This window comes from Odontesthes bonariensis, chromosome 11, assembly GCF_027942865.1.
Source record: "Odontesthes bonariensis isolate fOdoBon6 chromosome 11, fOdoBon6.hap1, whole genome shotgun sequence".
Lineage (NCBI taxonomy): Eukaryota > Metazoa > Chordata > Actinopteri > Atheriniformes > Atherinopsidae > Odontesthes > Odontesthes bonariensis.
In genome coordinates, this window is record NC_134516.1 from 30,597,730 (window position 1) to 30,621,017 (window position 23,288).

General features: G+C 42.0%; 1 non-coding gene across 1 annotated transcript; it reads left to right on the forward strand.

Moving 5' to 3' along the window:
- Positions 1 to 264: 264 nt before the first annotated feature.
- Positions 265 to 337, forward strand: trnak-uuu (transfer RNA lysine (anticodon UUU)). Its single transcript has one exon. It is a non-coding gene; the product is annotated as a tRNA-Lys (tRNA).
- Positions 338 to 23,288: the final 22,951 nt, after the last annotated feature.

Genomic DNA, 23,288 nt, shown 5'->3' on the forward strand with positions numbered 1-23,288 from the left:
AAAGCCTGTGAGCTTTTCCATTCCTGACCACACATCCCTCACACTGTTCTGCTGCAGATAGTTTCCCACCGACTTGCTCTCTTCCTTTTTTCTTCACACTCCTCCTTAACTCCCTGTTTCCCTCCATGAAGGCCTTCTTCTTTATGCTCAGTGGCTGCAACACAAGTTCACATCAACCAGGCGTTTGTTCAGAAAACAGCGCCACAGCTTTGGACTCAGGAAGTGTTTCAGATGTCAGCTGTCACTCAGACACACTTTCATAGGGCCTGGATAGCTCAGATGGTAGAGCATCAGACTTTTAATCTGAGGGTCCAGGGTTCAAGTCCCTGTTCAGGTGTAGAAATGTAATCTACCACTTAACCTGTACTTCCCTCTGTGCCTGCACTCTGTTTCTACACTGTCACCTCTGACAGAGCCTGGCTGATGCTTTTCCTTCTATGTAGCTTATTGTTAGCTTTGCTGTTAGCTGCATCGTTATATCCTCATTTGTAAGTTATATAAACTATAGAATAATTCTATATAAACTATAGAAATCACCTTAAATACACCAGTTGCAGAGTGTTGATCACATTCACTGAAACTACAACAGGTTAAGAGCATTTATCATGAATAGTTCTGCTTTATATCAGGGCTTCTTTTCACTTAGATTTCACTATTTGGACAATCTGTAATGAATGAACACCCAGAACAGAACACAAGACATTACAGAGATAAATCAACGCTGCTGCAGTTTAACCCTCTGGAGTCTAAGGCTACGTGCCCACGACAACGGTAACGACAGATAAACGCAGAACATTTCGACAGATGTGCCTATCTTGCACACGGCGACGGCGTTTTTAGGAGTTCAAAACGGAGAAAACGCAAACGCCCTCCAGAGTGGAGATCTTGAAAACTTTCCAACCTCTCGTCGCCGTAGGAACAGTTCAAAACGCAGAAGTGCGTTTTTTGCACACGTTAAGTGGGTAGTTCTCCATGAACGACTCCCATATCTCACTATATTTATTTTGGACACTCTCCCAATCCACATTATCCACTGCCTTCCTGGCTTTGTAGTTCAGTGTCGTGTTCAGGAGAAACTGGACCTCATCATCTGTCCAAACAAAGTTTAAAGGCGTACTGTTGTTGCCGCCGCGCTTCGCCATTTTCTTCCAACTGACGCGGAGGAAGTAGCCACAAAACAGGCATTTCTCATATTTATTAATATATAACAATATAACTCATATAACAATACCAAAGGTATTGTTGCTACTGCCACCTACGTCCGGGGCGTGCATACTACATCGGCAAACTGCGAGTTTTATGAGTTTTATACGTTTTCCCTGTTCCCATGGATAGACAGATATCCACCCCCAAGACGCTCGTGAGAACGCAGATAAATTGTGGAGGAAAAAAACGGACATATGCGTTTATGCTTCAGAGCGTTGTCGTGGGCACGTAGCCTAAGGCCTTTTCAGAGACTTTGAGGCAGTTGTCACCACCTTGACATTTTCAAGTATTTCAACTAACTGTAAACATCTATGCAAAAGTGACACATATGGTTGTATTCTGAAAAGCCTAACAAAAAACAATATGAGAGTGAAGTGAATTAGACCCTCCAGAAAAACGCGGGCATAAATCCTTGATCTTGCGGGCTAAAATCCTGGATTTTGCGATTGAATATGCGGGTTTTTTAATGATTTTATGCATGATTTTATTTTTTATTTGAAATCGCGAGAAGTTGCGGAAACTTGCGAATTATGCAAAAAGTTGTGAATTATGCAAAGTTGCAAAATATGCTGCTACTGAATGAAAAAGAGCTCCTATGATAAACAAGCATACTGGAACCAAGTTACTTCACAGAATGTTTTTTTATTTTAACAACTTGAGAGTTCACAATACATACACACGCGCGCGCACACACACACACACACTTCTCGGTCTCATTCTGTTTCATTTATTCTTTATTTGGCCAATTTCAAGCTTGTATGCTACTCACCTCGTTTCTGGCAGCCCTCGCAAGGGTTTTGGAGGTTGATGCCTCGGTGAACGTCAGCTGTCTGGCTTTGGCTTTCCTTTCCGCAGCTGCAGAAAGCATTTTCAAATGTTTCGCGCTGGTAAAGCGGCACGTCACCGACGATTTTCTTTTATGCTCCAACACACAGTTGCACGGGGTGCAGAATAGTTTCCCCCCGCTTTCGTGCAAGACATCGGGGTTCTGGTTTGCCCGGTCTTTGGCAGTAATGTGCGACGGTAGGTGAGATCGATTAGCTTTTTTCATTTTGTCTCTCGTTAATTTTCTCTTCACGCTACGGTGCTGTTTTCCTTGTGTGTGTCGGTGGCAATGACGTCGCAAGCCGCGAGTCGGATATAAATTACATCACCAGTTAATTTGGTTCATTTAGACATTTTTTTCTCTTCCCAACTTTATGCAGAAAAGTGCGGAGATTGTGAAATCAAGCGAGTCCTGCATATTTCGCATATTTTGCACGGAAAATGTGATTATTGCGGTGAATATGCGGCTTTTTTGAAAAATATTGACCCCCGCATAATCAGCGGTATTTTGCTGATTTTGCAATAAAATCAGCAATCGCAAAATCGCGTTTTTCTGGAGGGCCTAGTGATTGTAATACAAACAAGTTTTATTTAAATTGAGGGGAAACACAACTGTACAAAAAACAAGTTTTAGATGTCTTCAAACAGTGCAAGAAAACACACTATAAATATATCTAGCCAAGACTTTTGAAGGTTGAACCTTGTAAACAAAAGTGTTGGCTGCATAAAAGTAAAAAGTGCAGTCAGAAATGTTTTTTTGTTTTCACACAAACTGTAAAAAAGTAATTGTAACTCCGGGCAGTGTCTCCGTTAGTTGAATACTAATTAGATGGGTGTGTAACACCCCTGATTCCCCCCACCCCCCTGTCACTCTCCATGTGATAATTGTCTGTCACTGGCAGGACATTGCTGCCTCCCCCCACATGCTGGCTGAATGGGGCGTGTTCTCACCTGTGAATAGCCACTCAATCACCTGGTACTTTACATGTGAATAGCGATAGGTGTTGCCGAGGAAGCTGCTGCAGTCTGAGACTACAGAAAATCCAAAGATTTCTGTTCACTCTCTTTAAAAAGGGCCACCGATATGATTTATTTTAATATATATATATATTTGAAAACTAGAAGTTTCAAGATTTTTAATGGTGTCACTTATGTTTGAATGACAAAAACTCACAGTTACAGATGTGTTTTTGGAGATGTGTCAAAAATCCTGTCGGCGGGATTTAGACTTCAGAGTGTTAAACAACAAGGGCATTGTTTGCTTCATTTAAGTGGCAATAAAACAAAGCACTTCATCAGAAAAATCAGTGCCAAAAATATATTTTGTAAAGGCCTCAAGAGACATAGATGTTGGAGGAAGTTGCGTAAACTGTGATGATGTCACAAGTTCAGTCGCAGTGGTGCTTCCAGCTTCTCTGGAGTTTGGTTTGTTCCACATAAGCAGCAGTATTCTTTAGTATTTCAGCTTTAGACTGACAACATTTGTTGCTCAGTTTTCCTCTGAGCCACAGAGATGCTCAGCTTTCATTGTGTCCAATAACTGCAGCTTCTAAAGTGGATTTCAGAGCACTGCTGCATCTCTGACAGTTATCAGATCATTTGGGTGGAAACACATACATCACAACCCTCTGAATCTGCTTTCAGTCCCACTTGAACAGTCTCTCACAGTTTCAGACACAAAATGTGTCTTTAAGTTTGAATCTCAGCTGATATCTACAACAACTGTAGAGGGACTCATATCATTTCACCAGCTGGTGTGATAAACTTACAGCAACACCTCAGGAGCAGCACCTGGGATCTTTTGGGAGAAAAGGGGATTCTCTCCATGCTGATAGAGCTGGTGATAAATGAGTTTATGGATCCTACATATTACAGAGTAAAACAATAATAAAGGTGCTTTCTGAGCCTTGACATTTTTTTCTTTTATTAGAGAAATGTTCCAAATTTGAATCCCATGGAGGGAGCCAATGAAGTAAAGATTGATGCATAAAAGCATTAAAAACCTCTCCTGTAAGTTCTCTGTTCAAGTTTTATTTAGGTCCAGCTGCATGTTTCTCTTTATGGAATCTTTAAGCCCTCATAGATCAGTCTGATCCCAACAGAAGTCTGGCAGGTTTACTTGGTTGCTGTAGTTCACTAAAGCAGGACTCTGAGCAGGGCCCTCCGCTAACAGGCTCCTCTCCTTTAGAGCCAGTGGCAGGGTTGGGTTTGGGAGGTGACGTTGCTCTGTGCTTTAAACAGCAGGCTTTAATCCACCAAACTTCAGTTGGTTTATGATCTGCTTTTCAGAGGATTTGTAAATGACTAAATAAATAACACCACTGACTAAACCTTCAACTTAAGCTGAACTAAGCAGAAGTTTGACTGGTTTGGATACGGTCAGGATCACACTCAATGGACACATAGAGGATCTGATTTACTTCCTTTACTTCTTCATTTGCTGTTCTTAGGGACACAGAAGACACAGAAGATGGTGAATGAAGAACCCAGGACAGAGAGAAAGATGTGAAGCTGCTTCAGCAGCAGGTGGAGGCCATCCATCAGTCTGCTGATGAAACAGTGGAGCACAGTGAGAACATCTTCACTGAGCTGATCCGTCTCCTCCACAAAAGAAGCTCTGATGGGAAGCAGCAGATCAGATCCCAGCAGCAAAGTGAAGTGAGTCGAGTCAAAGAGCTTCAGGAGAAGCTGGAGCAGGAGATCACTGAGCTGAAGAGGAAAGATGCTGAGCTGAAGCAGCTCTCACACACAGAGGATCACAGCCACTTTCTGCACAGCTGCCCCCCAGTGTCAGCACTCAGGGGGTCTACACACTCATCCAGCATCAACATCCGTCCTCTGAGGCACTTTGAGGATGTGACAGCAGCTGTGTCAGAGCTCAGAGATAAACTACAGGACATCCTGAGAGAGGAATGGACCAACATCTCACTGACAGTCACTGAAGTGGATGTTTTACTGCCAGAACCAGAACCAGAGCCAAAGAGCAGAGCTGACTTCTTCAAATATTCATGTGACATCACACTGGATCCAAACACAGCAAACACATATCTGTTACTGTCAGAGGGGAACAGAAAGGTGACAGGAATGAAACAGCCTCAGTCTTATTCTGCTCATCCAGACAGACTGACAGAATGGTGTCAGGTCCTGAGCAGAGAGAGTCTGACTGGACGTTGTTACTGGGAGGTGGAGAGGAGAGGGGGAGGAGCTGATGTAGCAGCCGCATACAAGAACATCAGCAGAACAGGGAATGCATGTGGGTTTGGATTCAATGACAAATCTTGGGCATTAAAATGTTACCAAAACGGTTCTGAATTTTGGTCCAACAAGGTGAAAGCCTCCATCTCAGGTCCTCGGTCCTCCAGAGTGGGAGTGTACCTGGATCACAGAGCAGGGGCCTCATGTACAAAGACTTGCGTGGATTTCCTACTGAAACATGGCGTACGGCCAAACCAAAATGACCTCCAACGTCGGATGTACGAATATGTGCGCACGCATGTATCCAAGCACATTTCGTTTGTACATCCCAATCAACGTGGAATTGAGCGCACATGTCGGAGCACCCAACTCCTCCCTGTCCACGCCCCTACTTAAATACGCAAATCATATTTAAATGAGCCCTGCACCTGCGATTCCCCTCTGTGTACGATCAGAAAATAAAGAAAAAAAACATGAGTAAGACGGGAAAAAAGAAAAATTACACTGAAAGTGAATTGGAAGTGCTACTGTCCGAAGTGGAGGCGCGCAAAAATGTACTCTTTGGTACGCTGTCATCCGGCATAAGCAGCAAACGCAAGAGGAGTGGGTGGGAGAGCCTGAGGCTGTTAATGCTGGGGGGTCTGAGAAGCCTCACAAGCAGAGGTGAAGAAGAAGTGGTCCCACATTAAGGTGGAGGTGAAGCGGAGACTGGCTGCCCACCGTTGCAGTGTGGCCAAAACAGGCGGGTGGGGGGGTGACCGACCCGGTTTGAACAGAGAGTCGGCGCAACTATGGGTGACACTGCTCTCTCATGGGGTGGTGGGAGCTCATGTGGGTCACTCTGATTACCCCCAAGGTAAATACCGATGTTTTTGTGTAACTCACAACAACGTGTTCATACAGTAACGTGCAGAAGTGCGCCGGGGAAAAGGCTGATTGAGATATTTCACACTTTACGCACGGGGTTATTGATATATGCCCACAGAGACGATCAGGGGCTTGTTAGAAAGATCTTAAGCTGAAGTTTAACCAGCAAAAAACAGCAAGAAACTAACTTTAACCACCGACTAATATATATAATATAGCCTAATAATGATGCTGTAAAGACGGGATAGAAACTGGGGGCGCACATACTCAATGCGCGTCACGGGAATAATATTAGGACCATTACAAGAATGAAGTTACACACCAAGAAGCCAACCATCACGCACAGTGCCACCCTGTAGTCTGTTCCCAACGATGCTGTTACTCAGAATGTATGAATCGTGCGTTGAACCAGGCCACCTCGCCACAATGTTGGTTAATTGCATTTATGCATCACATATGATCTGTACATCGATCGAATGAAAATGTTTCCTGTTAACATACAAATTCATCATGTGATGGCGCTTTTATAGCAATGTGTGCGCAGTCGATAGCCCCGATTACAAAACCGGCTCTCGCTGCAAATTGAGCTTTAATGTTGGCCTGTTGGGAATTTGATATACGTGGCTCAGATGCGGATAATTCTGTCCCACACGGCTGGCATGGCTCGGCTGGCATGGCTCGGCTGGCACAGTCCCAATCGGTTGGCCAGCTCCCTCTGGAATGCTCCGGTTGGAACCCCAGTGTGCACATCACCTGTGAGCACAGGCAGCGCATGGCTCCTCGCTGTGTTGCGCTCCAACGCCGGCCGCAGCTCTGCGCACAGTTCCAGGAGGATTTCCCTCAAAACGGCTGATGAGCCAGTCGCCATCATATGCCACAAATCCTCTCTGTTGTAGTGAACACACGCTCTCTTCTAATTGCACCATTTGCAAAGTCTTCTAATACTGCTAAAGCAGCCATTGTTTTTAATGGTATGCATTGCACCACTTTGCGCTGCTTTTATATCCACTCGTGTAAATGGAGACACATGGGTGTATTAATTGTTTATCAGTATTAATTGTTCATGTGTCTCAAATGTGCACATCACTGTCTGACGACAAATTGTTTTCACATGTATTTATTATAACAGTTTCCCAACATCACCTTAGGTGTCGCCAAAGAATCAACAGCTGCAGAAACGTGCGTACGCCAGCCCTGAAGCTGCCGTGAGGCACCGCACATTTCCACGGTCTTTTCGTTCTTGATACATCTGATCGTTGACGTGAAAAGGTGCGTACGCCACTATTTTGTGCGTACGCACGCTTTGTACATGAGGCCCCAGGTGTTCTGTCCTTCTACAGCGGCTCTGAAACCATGACTCTCCTCCACAGAGTCCAGACCACATTCACTCAGCCGCTCTGTGCTGGAGTTAAGGCGGTAGCATGGTTGCCGCGTCTGTCACGGCGGTGTCGCACCGTGACATCAAAAGGACGTTTCAGGCATGGCGCTTCCCTTGAAAAGACGGCGCAGCGCGTTGTCGTGCACCAGTCGATTTTTGTAACTTGGCGGCGCCGAGCACAACGAACCGGATGGACCGATGTGAGACCGGCTCAGTGAGGACGTGCGTTTGTACAGACAGCTGTACGAAACTGCAGGGAAACAGCACAGGGAGCACGTAAACTCCCCAAACCGGTGCACAGAGATGGGCAAAACTTTTGGGAAAGAGGGAGAGTTCTGTAAGAATGTGTGGAAGAAGCAACGGGACAGATACCTGAAGGCAAAGAAGAGGGCAGAGACTCTGTTGATGCCGGGGGCTTCAAACCTTCACCTCTATTAACTGAATTAAAAAATTAAAATGATCCGAATACTGCAGCAGTATCATTAATTACAGTATTCTTGCTCTTGACAGCGGCATTGTTTTCTTCTCCACTTTCGTGGTTGTGGAGTAGAGGTAACCTTCACGTAGCAGCGCCACCTCTGTGACGGAGAAAATTGCAACTACTGGCGCGCAACAACTTGCGCCACTATATAGGGTCCTATGGCGGGCACGAACTCGTGACGTCATCAACACCGCTCGCGCGAGCAGACGCGGCAACCATGCTAGAGCCTTTAGGATTGGATGGACTGGAGCCACAGCTGAGCTGTGTGAAGTGAAAAAAAGGTCAGTTTTTGTCATGTTTTTAGTCCTTGTTTAGTTTTTAGTTTTGCCATGTTTTAGGTTTCTCTAAAAAAAAAAACTAACTATGTGTTAGTTTTCAAGTTCAGGTCCAGTCTTTAGTTTTTCCAGGTAATAGTTTATTTTGCCCTGTCATCACCTTCACTCACAACACCTGTTTTTCCCCACAGCTGCACTCACTCACCAATCACTCCCTCAGTATTTAGTTTCCAGGTTTAGTTGCCAGATCCTCAAAGTCACGTCCCTCATGATTGTCACTGTTTGGCTTGTTTAAGTTTCTCAAAGTCCATGGTTTTTGCCAAGTTTTTTCAGTTTATTTTTTGTATTCCGGCTCAGACTTTTGTTCTTGAAAATAAATCAAGTTTTATTTTGGAATATCTGCATCCGTGTCCCAACTTCTCCAAGCCACCCATCACACCCCAACGTGACAGTTGCTGTTTTGAAAACTCTCAGTAATGATCTACCTGGTAACCCAGAAACTAAATGTCCTCACTTTACTCTCTTTTTTCCCCCGTTTAATTTCTTATATGACATTATGTACATGTGACATTATTGTGGTCATTAGCTTGTGTTTCCCTGTTCCAACAGGTATCCTTTGAATGGTGTTACAGTGTTAGTTGTCCCCTCTTTTTTTCGTCTCAAACCCCAGCTGGTGGAGACGGATGGCCACCCTTCCTGAGTCTGGTTCTGCCAGAGGGTTTCTTCCTGTTAAAAGGGAGTCGTTCCTCTCCAGTCGCCTCAAGCACGCTCAGGACGGGAGATTGGACTGAAGACAAGTTTCGGTGCAATCTGGTCTAGCAGGCCCAGAGATTTTCACTTCTGCTGCATGTCCCCTCCCCTCTTCAAAAATGATGTGTTCCTCTCAAGGTGCTAACTGTCTCCATTGTATTGGAAAGATTTAAGAGTCTGGATTCATCATACAGTGAGGCAAGAATCCCACCCCAACCTCATGCACTTTCCACCATTTTCTCCAAAGAATGTGCATAAAGTTGAAGTGCATGTGAATCCACATGAATTTTCAAGAGTTTCCTACTATTTGGTTGACAGTCCTGGAATCTTGTCCAATAATTGAAGCAGTCAGTTAAGAATCACACCCCAACTTCAAAGCACTTTCCACCATTTTCGCCAAAGAATGTGCATAAAGTTGAAGTGCATGTCCTACTGAGGTATCCACACCACTATTTGAGATCATTTCTTATTCTTTGGAAGACAGTCCAGGAAATGTCTTCAATCGCTGAAGGAGTCTGTTCAGAATCTCACCCAAACTTAACACGACTATCCACCATGTTCTCAAAAAAAAGTGGATAACAGTGAGCTTGCCGTTCAGCTCACACGAGGAAGATCTGCAGGTCATGAAACTACCCCAACAAGAAGCACTTACTATAATGAGGAACAGCTCAGTGTTTCTATTAGGGCACTTATCATGACAAAGTCTAGCTTCTGATAGAAAACAAGTGTCATTCTAATCGTGACCACAATATTGATCTTCTATTTGACTTGGAAAATCACATGTCATCCCTAGAAGTAATAGTTTTTTTAAAAGGTTCAGATCTTGTACATTTTCACTACCAAGACAACCCCAAAGAGAAGCACTTTTGAGCACAAGAATCAGGAGTGACTCCTTTGAGGTGATCTGAGAGTGATTTGCCCACAAAAATGAGGCTTCACATTTACGCAGTGGATGTGGTCTGTCCCAGAGTGTCGCACCCTTTCACTTCAAAGCCATGTAAATGCTCAAATTAGGTAGAAATTAAATAGAAATTCCTTGCAAATACATTCTTATCTATAGTTCATATTTTTTAGTAGGATTTTTGAATGAGAGTCGTCTGCAAGATTACCCCAACAAGTAGCACTTACTTTTTGAAGAAATGTAGTCAGTGCCTGTGTTAAGGTAATGTTGGGGACAAATTCAGGAAAGAACAGTCATGTCTTATTGAAGAAAATCTCACAAGCGAAACAACCCCAAAAGAGAAGCACTTATGAAATCAAGAACCATCAGTGAGTCTGTTTGAGGTGATACACTCATCTGCTAGCTTCAGTTACAGTCAATAGCATTTGTCGTGTTTAATCGCCCCAACCAGAAGCACTTCCTGAACCTAAACACAAGTCAGCACATACAATGAATCAGATTTTTTTCTTACATGAATTTCTCCTCACTCCAGTTGATGATTTCTTGTGTCCTCCACGTTGCGTTTCCAACTGGGTGAGTGTGTTGAACAGAGTTGCCCATTTTATATGCTCAGTGTTTGTGGTTAAAAAAAACTCCACCTTCCTTTTCCACAAGGTTTCTATGGTCCAGGCAATGGGCCATTAAACAACCATTCAAAGAAGAATCGTTTTGGAATGAATGCAGACATGAGGGCAGTTGGGTGTTGATGAGTGATCAATCAGCTTTCTGCAAGTTTGCTCCATGAAACTTGTTTGACAAAGGAAGCTTCCAGTTGGAGTTCCATCAAATGTACTTTAAACAAGACAAAACCAAATGTATAGTCTGGTATCAAGTGTAAGAGACAGAAAAAGTGGGTGGATTGTAAATTGGCTCCCCACACTGTGGAAAGATTTAAGAGTCTGGATTCATCATACAGTGAGGCAAGAATCCCACCCCAACCTCATGCACTTTCCACCATTTTCTCCAAAGAATGTGCATAAAGTTGAAGTGCATGTCCTACTGAGGAATCCACATGGATCTTCAAGAGTTTCCTACTATTTAGAAGACAGTCCAGGAAATTTCTTCAATCGCTGAAGCAGTCAGTTAAGAATCACACCCCAACTTCAAAGCACTTTCCACCATTTTCGCCAAAGAATGTGCATAAAGTTGAAGTGCATGTCCTACTGAGGTATCCACACCACTATTTGAGATCATTTCTTATTCTTTGGAAGACAGTCCAGGAAATGTCTTCAATCGCTGAAGGAGTCTGTTCAGAATCTCACCCAAACTTAACACGACTTTCCACCATGTTTTCAAAAAAAAGTGGATAACGGTGAGCTTGCCGTTCAGCTCACACGAGGAAGATCTGCAGGTCATGAAACTACCCCAACAAGAAGCACTTACTATAATGAGGAACAGCTCAGTGTTTCTATTAGGGCACTTATCATGACAAAGTCTTGCTTCTGATAGAAAACAAGTGTCATTCTAATTGTGACCACAATATTGATCTTCTATTTGACTTGGAAAATAACATGTCATCCCTAGAAGTAATAGTTTTTTTAAAAGGTTCAGATCTTGTACATTTTCACTACCAAGACAACCCCAAAGAAAAGCACTTTTGAGCACAAGAATCAGGAGTGACTCCTTTGAGGTGATCTGAGAGTGATTTGCCCTCAAAAATGAGGCTTCACATTTACGCAGTGAATGTGGTCTGTCCCAGAGTGTCGCACCCTTTCACTTCAAAGCCATGTAAATGCTCAAATTAGGTAGAAATTAAATCGAAATTCCTTGCAAATACATTCTTATCTATAGTTCATATTTTGTAGTAGGATCTTTGAATGAGAGCCGTCTGCAAGATTACCCCAACAAGTAGCACTTACTTTTTGAAGAAATGTAGTCAGTGCCTGTGTTAAGGTAATGTTGGGGACAAATTCAGGAAAGAACAGTCATGTCTTATTGAAGAAAATCTCACAAGCGAAACAACCCCAAAAGAGAAGCACTTATGAAATCAAGAACCATCAGTGTGTCTGTTTGAGGTGGTCTCCATGTGATACACTCATCTGCTAGCTTCAGTTACAGTCAATAGCATTTGTCGTGTACAATCGCCCCAACCAGAAGCACTTCCTGAACTCAAACACAAGTCAGCACAGACAGTGAATCAGATTTTTTTCTTACATGAATTTCTCCTCGGTCCAGTTGATGCTTTCTTGTGTCCTCCATGTTGCATTTCCCACTGGATGAGTGTGTTGAACAGAGTTACTCATTTTATATGCTCAGTGCTTGTGGTTCCAACAAACTCCACCTTCCTTTTCCACAAGGTTTCTATGGTCCAGGCATTGGGCCATTAAACAACCATTCAAAGAAGAATCGTTTTGGAATGAATGCAGACATGAGGGCGGTTAAGTGTTGATGAGTGATCAATCAGCTTTCTGCAGGTTTGCTCCATGAAACTTGTTTGACAAAGGAAGCTTCCAGTTGGAGTTCCATCACACGTACTTCAAAACAAGACAAAACCAAATGTACAGTCTGGTATCAAGTGTAAGAGACAGAAAAAGTGGGTGGATTGTAAATTGGCTCCCCACACTGTGGAAAGATTTAAGAGTCTGGATTCATCATACAGTGAGGCAAGAATCCCACCCCAACCTCATGCACTTTCCACCATTTTCTCCAAAGAATGTGCATAAAGTTGAAGTGCATGTCCTACTGAGGAATCCACATGAATTTTCAAGAGTTTCCTACTATTTGGTTGACAGTCCTGGAATCTTGTCCAATAATTGAAGCAGTCAGTTAAGAATCACACCCCAACTTCAAAGCACTTTCCACCATTTTCGCCAAAGAATGTGCATAAAGTTGAAGTGCATGTCCTACTGAGGTATCCACACGACTACTTGAGATCATTTCTTATTCTTTGGAAGACAGTCTTCAATCGCTGAAGGAGTCTGTTCAGAATCTCACAAAACTTAACACGACTATCCACCATGTTCTCAAAAAAAGTGGATAACGGTGAGCTTGCCGTTCAGCTCACACGAGGAAGATCTGCAGGTCATGAAACTACCCCAACAAGAAGCACTTACTATAATGAGGAACAGCTCAGTGTTTCTATTAGGGCACTTATCATGACAAAGTCTCGCTTCTGATAGAAAACAAGTGTCATTCTAATCGTGACCACAATATTGATCTTCTATTTGACTTGGAAAATCACATGTCATCCCTAGATGTAATACACAGTTTGTCTCAAAGGTTCAGATCTTGTACATTTTCACTACCAAGACAACCCCAAAGAGAAGCACTTTTGAGCACAAGAATCAGGAGTGACTCCTTTGAGGTGATCTGAGAGTGATTTGCCCACAAAAATGAGGCTTCACATTTACGCAGTGAATGTGGTCTGTCCCAGAGTGTCGCACCCTTTCACTTCAAAGCCATGTAAATGCTCAAATTAGGTAGAAATTAAATAGAAATTCCTTGCAAATACATTCTTATCTATAGTTCATATTTTTTAGTAGGATTTTTGAATGAGAGTCGTCTGCAAGATTACCCCAACAAGTAGCACTTACTTTTTGAAGAAATGTAGTCAGTGCCTGTGTTAAGGTAATGTTGGGGACAAATTCAGGAAAGAACAGTCATGTCTTATTGAAGAAAATCTCACAAGCGAAACAACCCCAAAAGAGAAGCACTTATGAAATCAAGAACCATCAGTGAGTCTGTTTGAGGTGATACACTCATCTGCTAGCTTCAGTTACAGTCAATAGCATTTGTCGTGTTTAATCGCCCCAACCAGAAGCACTTCCTGAACCTAAACACAAGTCAGCACATACAATGAATCAGATTTTTTTCTTACATGAATTTCTCCTCACTCCAGTTGATGATTTCTTGTGTCCTCCACATTGCGTTTCCAACTGGGTGAGTGTGTTGAACAGAGTTGCCCATTTTATATGCTCAGTGTTTGTGGTTAAAAAAAACTCCACCTTCCTTTTCCACAAGGTTTCTATGGTCCAGGCAATGGGCCATTAAACAACCATTCAAAGAAGAATCGTTTTGGAATGAATGCAGACATGAGGGCAGTTGGGTGTTGATGAGTGATCAATCAGCTTTCTGCAAGTTTGCTCCATGAAACTTGTTTGACAAAGGAAGCTTCCAGTTGGAGTTCCATCAAATGTACTTTAAACAAGACAAAACCAAATGTATAGTCTGGTATCAAGTGTAAGAGACAGAAAAAGTGGGTGGATTGTAAATTGGCTCCCCACACTGTGGAAAGATTTAAGAGTCTGGATTCATCATACAGTGAGGCAAGAATCCCACCCCAACCTCATGCACTTTCCACCATTTTCTCCAAAGAATGTGCATAAAGTTGAAGTGCATGTCCTACTGAGGAATCCACATGAATTTTCAAGAGTTTCCTACTATTTAGAAGACAGTCCAGGAAATGTCTTCAATCGCTGAAGCAGTCAGTTAAGAATCACACCCCAACTTCAAAGCACTTTCCACCATTTTCGCCAAAGAATGTGCATAAAGTTGAAGTGCATGTCCTACTGAGGTATCCACACCACTATTTGAGATCATTTCTTATTCTTTGGAAGACAGTCCAGGAAATGTCTTCAATCGCTGAAGGAGTCTGTTCAGAATCTCACCCAAACTTAACACGACTTTCCACCATGTTCTCAAAAAAAGTGGATAACGGTGAGCTTGCCGTTCAGCTCACACGAGGAAGATCTGCAGGTCATGAAACTACCCCAACAAGAAGCACTTACTATAATGAGGAACAGCTCAGTGTTTCTATTAGGGCACTTATCATGACAAAGTCTTGCTTCTGATAGAAAACAAGTGTCATTCTAATTGTGACCACAATATTGATCTTCTATTTGACTTGGAAAATAACATGTCATCCCTAGAAGTAACAGTTTTTTTAAAAGGTTCAGATCTTGTACATTTTCACTACCAAGACAACCCCAAAGAAAAGCACTTTTGAGCACAAGAATCAGGAGTGACTCCTTTGAGGTGATCTGAGAGTGATTTGCCCTCAAAAATGAGGCTTCACATTTACGCAGTGAATGTGGTCTGTCCCAGAGTGTCGCACCCTTTCACTTCAAAGCCATGTAAATGCTCAAATTAGGTAGAAATTAAATAGAAATTCCTTGCAAATACATTCTTATCTATAGTTCATATTTTGTAGTAGGATCTTTGAATGAGAGCCGTCTGCAAGATTACCCCAACAAGTAGCACTTACTTTTTGAAGAAATGTAGTCAGTGCCTGTGTTAAGGTAATGTTGGGGACAAATTCAGGAAAGAACAGTCATGTCTTATTGAAGAAAATCTCACAAGCGAAACAACCCCAAAAGAGAAGCACTTATGAAATCAAGAACCATCAGTGTGTCTGTTTGAGGTGGTCTCCATGTGATACACTCATCTGCTAGCTTCAGTTACAGTCAATAGCATTTGTCGTGTACAATCGCCCCAACCAGAAGCACTTCCTGAACTCAAACACAAGTCAGCACAGACAGTGAATCAGATTTTTTTCTTACATGAATTTCTCCTCGGTCCAGTTGATGCTTTCTTGTGTCCTCCATGTTGCATTTCCCACTGGATGAGTGTGTTGAACAGAGTTACTCATTTTATATGCTCAGTGCTTGTGGTTCCAACAAACTCCACCTTCCTTTTCCACAAGGTTTCTATGGTCCAGGCATTGGGCCATTAAACAACCATTCAAAGAAGAATCGTTTTGGAATGAATGCAGACATGAGGGCAGTTAAGTGTTGATGAGTGATCAATCAGCTTTCTGCAGGTTTGCTCCATGAAACTTGTTTGACAAAGGAAGCTTCCAGTTGGAGTTCCATCACACGTACTTCAAAACAAGACAAAACCAAATGTACAGTCTGGTATCAAGTGTAAGAGACAGAAAAAGTGGGTGGATTGTAAATTGGCTCCCCACACTGTGGAAAGATTTAAGAGTCTGGATTCATCATACAGTGAGGCAAGAATCCCACCCCAACCTCATGCACTTTCCACCATTTTCTCCAAAGAATGTGCATAAAGTTGAAGTGTATGTCCTACTGAGGAATCCACATGGATCTTCAAGAGTTTCCTACTATTTAGAAGACAGTCCAGGAAATTTCTTCAATCGCTGAAGCAGTCAGTTAAGAATCACACCCCAACTTCAAAGCACTTTCCACCATTTTCGCCAAAGAATGTGCATAAAGTTGAAGTGCATGTCCTACTGAGGTATCCACACCACTATTTGAGATCATTTCTTATTCTTTGGAAGACAGTCCAGGAAATTTCTTCAATCGCTGAAGCAGTCAGTTAAGAATCACACCCAAACTTCAAAGCACTTTCCACCATTTTCGCCAAAGAATGTGCATAAAGTTGAAGTGCATGTCCTACTGAGGTATCCACACCACTATTTGAGATCATTTCTTATTCTTTGGAAGACAGTCCAGGAAATGTCTTCAATTGCTGAAGGAGTCTGTTCAGAATCACACCCAAACTTAACAGGACTTTCCACCAAGTTCTTAAAAAAAATTGGATAACAGTGAGCTTGCCGTTCAGCTCACACGAGGAAGATCTGCAGGTCATGAAACTACCCCAACAAGAAGCACTTACTATAATGAGGAACAGCTCAGTGTTTCTATTAGGGCACTTATCATGACAAAGTCTCGCTTCTGATAGAAAATAAGTGTCATTCTAATCGTGGCCACAATATAGATCTTCTACTTGACTTGGAAAATCACATGTCATCCCTAGATGTAATACACAGTTTGTTTCAAAGGTTCAGATCTTGTACATTTTCACTACCAAGACAACCCCAAAGAGAAGCACTTTTGAGCACAAGAATCAGGAGTGACTCCTTTGAGGTGATCTGAGAGTGATTTGCCCACAAAAATGAGGCTTCACATTTACGCAGTGAATGTGGTCTGTCCCAGAGTGTCGCACCCTTTCACTTCAAAGCCATGTAAATGCTCAAATTAGGTAGAAATTAAATAGAAATTCCTTGCAAATACATTCTTATCTATAGTTCATATTTTTTAGTAGGATTTTTGAATGAGAGTCGTCTGCAAGATTACCCCAACAAGTAGCACTTACTTTTTGAAGAAATGTAGTCAGTGCCTGTGTTAAGGTAATGTTGGGGACAAATTCAGGAAAGAACAGTCATGTCTTATTGAAGAAAATCTCACAAGCGAAACAACCCCAAAAGAGAAGCACTTATGAAATCAAGAACCATCAGTGAGTCTGTTTGAGGTGATACACTCATCTGCTAGCTTCAGTTACAGTCAATAGCATTTGTCGTGTTTAATCGCCCCAACCAGAAGCACTTCCTGAACCTAAACACAAGTCAGCACATACAATGAATCAGATTTTTTTCTTACATGAATTTCTCCTCACTCCAGTTGATGATTTCTTGTGTCCTCCACGTTGCGTTTCCAACTGGGTGAGTGTGTTGAACAGAGTTGCCCATTTTATATGCTCAGTGTTTGTGGTTAAAAAAAACTCCACCTTCCTTTTCCACAAGGTTTCTATGGTCCAGGCAATGGGCCATTAAACAACCATTCAAAGAAGAATCGTTTTGGAATGAATGCAGACATGAGGGCAGTTGGGTGTTGATGAGTGATCAATCAGCTTTCTGCAGGTTTGCTCCATGAAACTTGTTTGACAAAGGAAGCTTCCAGTTGGAGTTCCATCACACGTACTTCAAAACGAGACAAAACCAAATGTACAGTCTGGAATCAAGTGTAAGAGACAGAAAAAGTGGGTGGATTGTAAATTGGCTCCCCACACTGTGGAAAGATTTAAGAGTCTGGATTCATCATACAGTGAGGCAAGAATCCCACCCCAACCTCATGCACTTTCCACCATTTTCTCCAAAGAATGTGCATAAAGTTGAAGTGCATGTCCTACTGAGGAATCCACATGAATTTTCAAGAGTTTCCTACTATTTGGTTGACAGTCCTGGAATCTTGTCCAATAATTGAAGCAGTCAGTTAAGAATCACACCCCAACTTCAAAGCACTTTCCACCATTTTCGCCAAAGAATGTGCATAAAGTTGAAGTGCATGTCCTACTGAGGTATCCACACGACTACTTGAGATCATTTCTTATTCTTTGGAAGACAGTCTTCAATCGCTGAAGGAGTCTGTTCAGAATCTCACAAAACTTAACACGACTATCCACCATGTTCTCAAAAAAAGTGGATAACGGTGAGCTTGCCGTTCAGCTCACACGAGGAAGATCTGCAGGTCATGAAACTACCCCAACAAGAAGCACTTACTATAATGAGGAACAGCTCAGTGTTTCTATTAGGGCACTTATCATGACAAAGTCTCGCTTCTGATAGAAAACAAGTGTCATTCTAATCGTGACCACAATATTGATCTTCTATTTGACTTGGAAAATCACATGTCATCCCTAGATGTAATACACAGTTTGTCTCAAAGGTTCAGATCTTGTACATTTTCACTACCAAGACAACCCCAAAGAGAAGCACTTTTGAGCACAAGAATCAGGAGTGACTCCTTTGAGGTGATCTGAGAGTGATTTGCCCACAAAAATGAGGCTTCACATTTACGCAGTGAATGTGGTCTGTCCCAGAGTGTCGCACCCTTTCACTTCAAAGCCATGTAAATGCTCAAATTAGGTAGAAATTAAATAGAAATTCCTTGCAAATACATTCTTATCTATAGTTCATATTTTTTAGTAGGATTTTTGAATGAGAGTCGTCTGCAAGATTACCCCAACAAGTAGCACTTACTTTTTGAAGAAATGTAGTCAGTGCCTGTGTTAAGGTAATGTTGGGGACAAATTCAGGAAAGAACAGTCATGTCTTATTGAAGAAAATCTCACAAGCGAAACAACCCCAAAAGAGAAGCACTTATGAAATCAAGAACCATCAGTGAGTCTGTTTGAGGTGATACACTCATCTGCTAGCTTCAGTTACAGTCAATAGCATTTGTCGTGTTTAATCGCCCCAACCAGAAGCACTTCCTGAACCTAAACACAAGTCAGCACATACAATGAATCAGATTTTTTTCTTACATGAATTTCTCCTCACTCCAGTTGATGATTTCTTGTGTCCTCCACATTGCGTTTCCAACTGGGTGAGTGTGTTGAACAGAGTTGCCCATTTTATATGCTCAGTGTTTGTGGTTAAAAAAAACTCCACCTTCCTTTTCCACAAGGTTTCTATGGTCCAGGCAATGGGCCATTAAACAACCATTCAAAGAAGAATCGTTTTGGAATGAATGCAGACATGAGGGCAGTTGGGTGTTGATGAGTGATCAATCAGCTTTCTGCAAGTTTGCTCCATGAAACTTGTTTGACAAAGGAAGCTTCCAGTTGGAGTTCCATCAAATGTACTTTAAACAAGACAAAACCAAATGTATAGTCTGGTATCAAGTGTAAGAGACAGAAAAAGTGGGTGGATTGTAAATTGGCTCCCCACACTGTGGAAAGATTTAAGAGTCTGGATTCATCATACAGTGAGGCAAGAATCCCACCCCAACCTCATGCACTTTCCACCATTTTCTCCAAAGAATGTGCATAAAGTTGAAGTGCATGTCCTACTGAGGAATCCACATGAATTTTCAAGAGTTTCCTACTATTTAGAAGACAGTCCAGGAAATGTCTTCAATCGCTGAAGCAGTCAGTTAAGAATCACACCCCAACTTCAAAGCACTTTCCACCATTTTCGCCAAAGAATGTGCATAAAGTTGAAGTGCATGTCCTACTGAGGTATCCACACCACTATTTGAGATCATTTCTTATTCTTTGGAAGACAGTCCAGGAAATGTCTTCAATCGCTGAAGGAGTCTGTTCAGAATCTCACCCAAACTTAACACGACTTTCCACCATGTTCTCAAAAAAAGTGGATAACGGTGAGCTTGCCGTTCAGCTCACACGAGGAAGATCTGCAGGTCATGAAACTACCCCAACAAGAAGCACTTACTATAATGAGGAACAGCTCAGTGTTTCTATTAGGGCACTTATCATGACAAAGTCTTGCTTCTGATAGAAAACAAGTGTCATTCTAATTGTGACCACAATATTGATCTTCTATTTGACTTGGAAAATAACATGTCATCCCTAGAAGTAACAGTTTTTTTAAAAGGTTCAGATCTTGTACATTTTCACTACCAAGACAACCCCAAAGAAAAGCACTTTTGAGCACAAGAATCAGGAGTGACTCCTTTGAGGTGATCTGAGAGTGATTTGCCCTCAAAAATGAGGCTTCACATTTACGCAGTGAATGTGGTCTGTCCCAGAGTGTCGCACCCTTTCACTTCAAAGCCATGTAAATGCTCAAATTAGGTAGAAATTAAATAGAAATTCCTTGCAAATACATTCTTATCTATAGTTCATATTTTGTAGTAGGATCTTTGAATGAGAGCCGTCTGCAAGATTACCCCAACAAGTAGCACTTACTTTTTGAAGAAATGTAGTCAGTGCCTGTGTTAAGGTAATGTTGGGGACAAATTCAGGAAAGAACAGTCATGTCTTATTGAAGAAAATCTCACAAGCGAAACAACCCCAAAAGAGAAGCACTTATGAAATCAAGAACCATCAGTGTGTCTGTTTGAGGTGGTCTCCATGTGATACACTCATCTGCTAGCTTCAGTTACAGTCAATAGCATTTGTCGTGTACAATCGCCCCAACCAGAAGCACTTCCTGAACTCAAACACAAGTCAGCACAGACAGTGAATCAGATTTTTTTCTTACATGAATTTCTCCTCGGTCCAGTTGATGCTTTCTTGTGTCCTCCATGTTGCATTTCCCACTGGATGAGTGTGTTGAACAGAGTTACTCATTTTATATGCTCAGTGCTTGTGGTTCCAACAAACTCCACCTTCCTTTTCCACAAGGTTTCTATGGTCCAGGCATTGGGCCATTAAACAACCATTCAAAGAAGAATCGTTTTGGAATGAATGCAGACATGAGGGCAGTTAAGTGTTGATGAGTGATCAATCAGCTTTCTGCAGGTTTGCTCCATGAAACTTGTTTGACAAAGGAAGCTTCCAGTTGGAGTTCCATCACACGTACTTCAAAACAAGACAAAACCAAATGTACAGTCTGGTATCAAGTGTAAGAGACAGAAAAAGTGGGTGGATTGTAAATTGGCTCCCCACACTGTGGAAAGATTTAAGAGTCTGGATTCATCATACAGTGAGGCAAGAATCCCACCCCAACCTCATGCACTTTCCACCATTTTCTCCAAAGAATGTGCATAAAGTTGAAGTGTATGTCCTACTGAGGAATCCACATGGATCTTCAAGAGTTTCCTACTATTTAGAAGACAGTCCAGGAAATTTCTTCAATCGCTGAAGCAGTCAGTTAAGAATCACACCCCAACTTCAAAGCACTTTCCACCATTTTCGCCAAAGAATGTGCATAAAGTTGAAGTGCATGTCCTACTGAGGTATCCACACCACTATTTGAGATCATTTCTTATTCTTTGGAAGACAGTCCAGGAAATTTCTTCAATCGCTGAAGCAGTCAGTTAAGAATCACACCCAAACTTCAAAGCACTTTCCACCATTTTCGCCAAAGAATGTGCATAAAGTTGAAGTGCATGTCCTACTGAGGTATCCACACCACTATTTGAGATCATTTCTTATTCTTTGGAAGACAGTCCAGGAAATGTCTTCAATTGCTGAAGGAGTCTGTTCAGAATCACACCCAAACTTAACAGGACTTTCCACCAAGTTCTTAAAAAAAATTGGATAACAGTGAGCTTGCCGTTCAGCTCACACGAGGAAGATCTGCAGGTCATGAAACTACCCCAACAAGAAGCACTTACTATAATGAGGAACAGCTCAGTGTTTCTATTAGGGCACTTATCATGACAAAGTCTCGCTTCTGATAGAAAATAAGTGTCATTCTAATCGTGGCCACAATATAGATCTTCTACTTGACTTGGAAAATCACATGTCATCCCTAGATGTAATACACAGTTTGTTTCAAAGGTTCAGATCTTGTACATTTTCACTACCAAGACAACCCCAAAGAGAAGCACTTTTGAGCACAAGAATCAGGAGTGACTCCTTTGAGGTGATCTGAGAGTGATTTGCCCACAAAAATGAGGCTTCACATTTACGCAGTGAATGTGGTCTGTCCCAGAGTGTCGCACCCTTTCACTTCAAAGCCATGTAAATGCTCAAATTAGGTAGAAATTAAATAGAAATTCCTTGCAAATACATTCTTATCTATAGTTCATATTTTTTAGTAGGATTTTTGAATGAGAGTCGTCTGCAAGATTACCCCAACAAGTAGCACTTACTTTTTGAAGAAATGTAGTCAGTGCCTGTGTTAAGGTAATGTTGGGGACAAATTCAGGAAAGAACAGTCATGTCTTATTGAAGAAAATCTCACAAGCGAAACAACCCCAAAAGAGAAGCACTTATGAAATCAAGAACCATCAGTGAGTCTGTTTGAGGTGATACACTCATCTGCTAGCTTCAGTTACAGTCAATAGCATTTGTCGTGTTTAATCGCCCCAACCAGAAGCACTTCCTGAACCTAAACACAAGTCAGCACATACAATGAATCAGATTTTTTTCTTACATGAATTTCTCCTCACTCCAGTTGATGATTTCTTGTGTCCTCCACGTTGCGTTTCCAACTGGGTGAGTGTGTTGAACAGAGTTGCCCATTTTATATGCTCAGTGTTTGTGGTTAAAAAAAACTCCACCTTCCTTTTCCACAAGGTTTCTATGGTCCAGGCAATGGGCCATTAAACAACCATTCAAAGAAGAATCGTTTTGGAATGAATGCAGACATGAGGGCAGTTGGGTGTTGATGAGTGATCAATCAGCTTTCTGCAGGTTTGCTCCATGAAACTTGTTTGACAAAGGAAGCTTCCAGTTGGAGTTCCATCACACGTACTTCAAAACGAGACAAAACCAAATGTACAGTCTGGAATCAAGTGTAAGAGACAGAAAAAGTGGGTGGATTGTAAATTGGCTCCCCACACTGTGGAAAGATTTAAGAGTCTGGATTCATCATACAGTGAGGCAAGAATCCCACCCCAACCTCATGCACTTTCCACCATTTTCTCCAAAGAATGTGCATAAAGTTGAAGTGCATGTCCTACTGAGGAATCCACATGGATCTTCAAGAGTTTCCTACTATTTAGAAGACAGTCCAGGAAATTTCTTCAATCGCTGAAGCAGTCAGTTAAGAATAACACCCCAACTTCAAAGCACTTTCCACCATTTTCGCCAAAGAATGTGCATAAAGTTGAAGTGCATGTCCTACTGAGGTATCCACACCACTATTTGAGATCATTTCTTATTCTTTGGAAGACAGTCCAGGAAATGTCTTCAATCGCTGAAGGAGTCTGTTCAGAATCACCCCCAAACTTAACACGACTTTCCACCATGTTCTCAAAAAAAAGTGGATAACGGTGA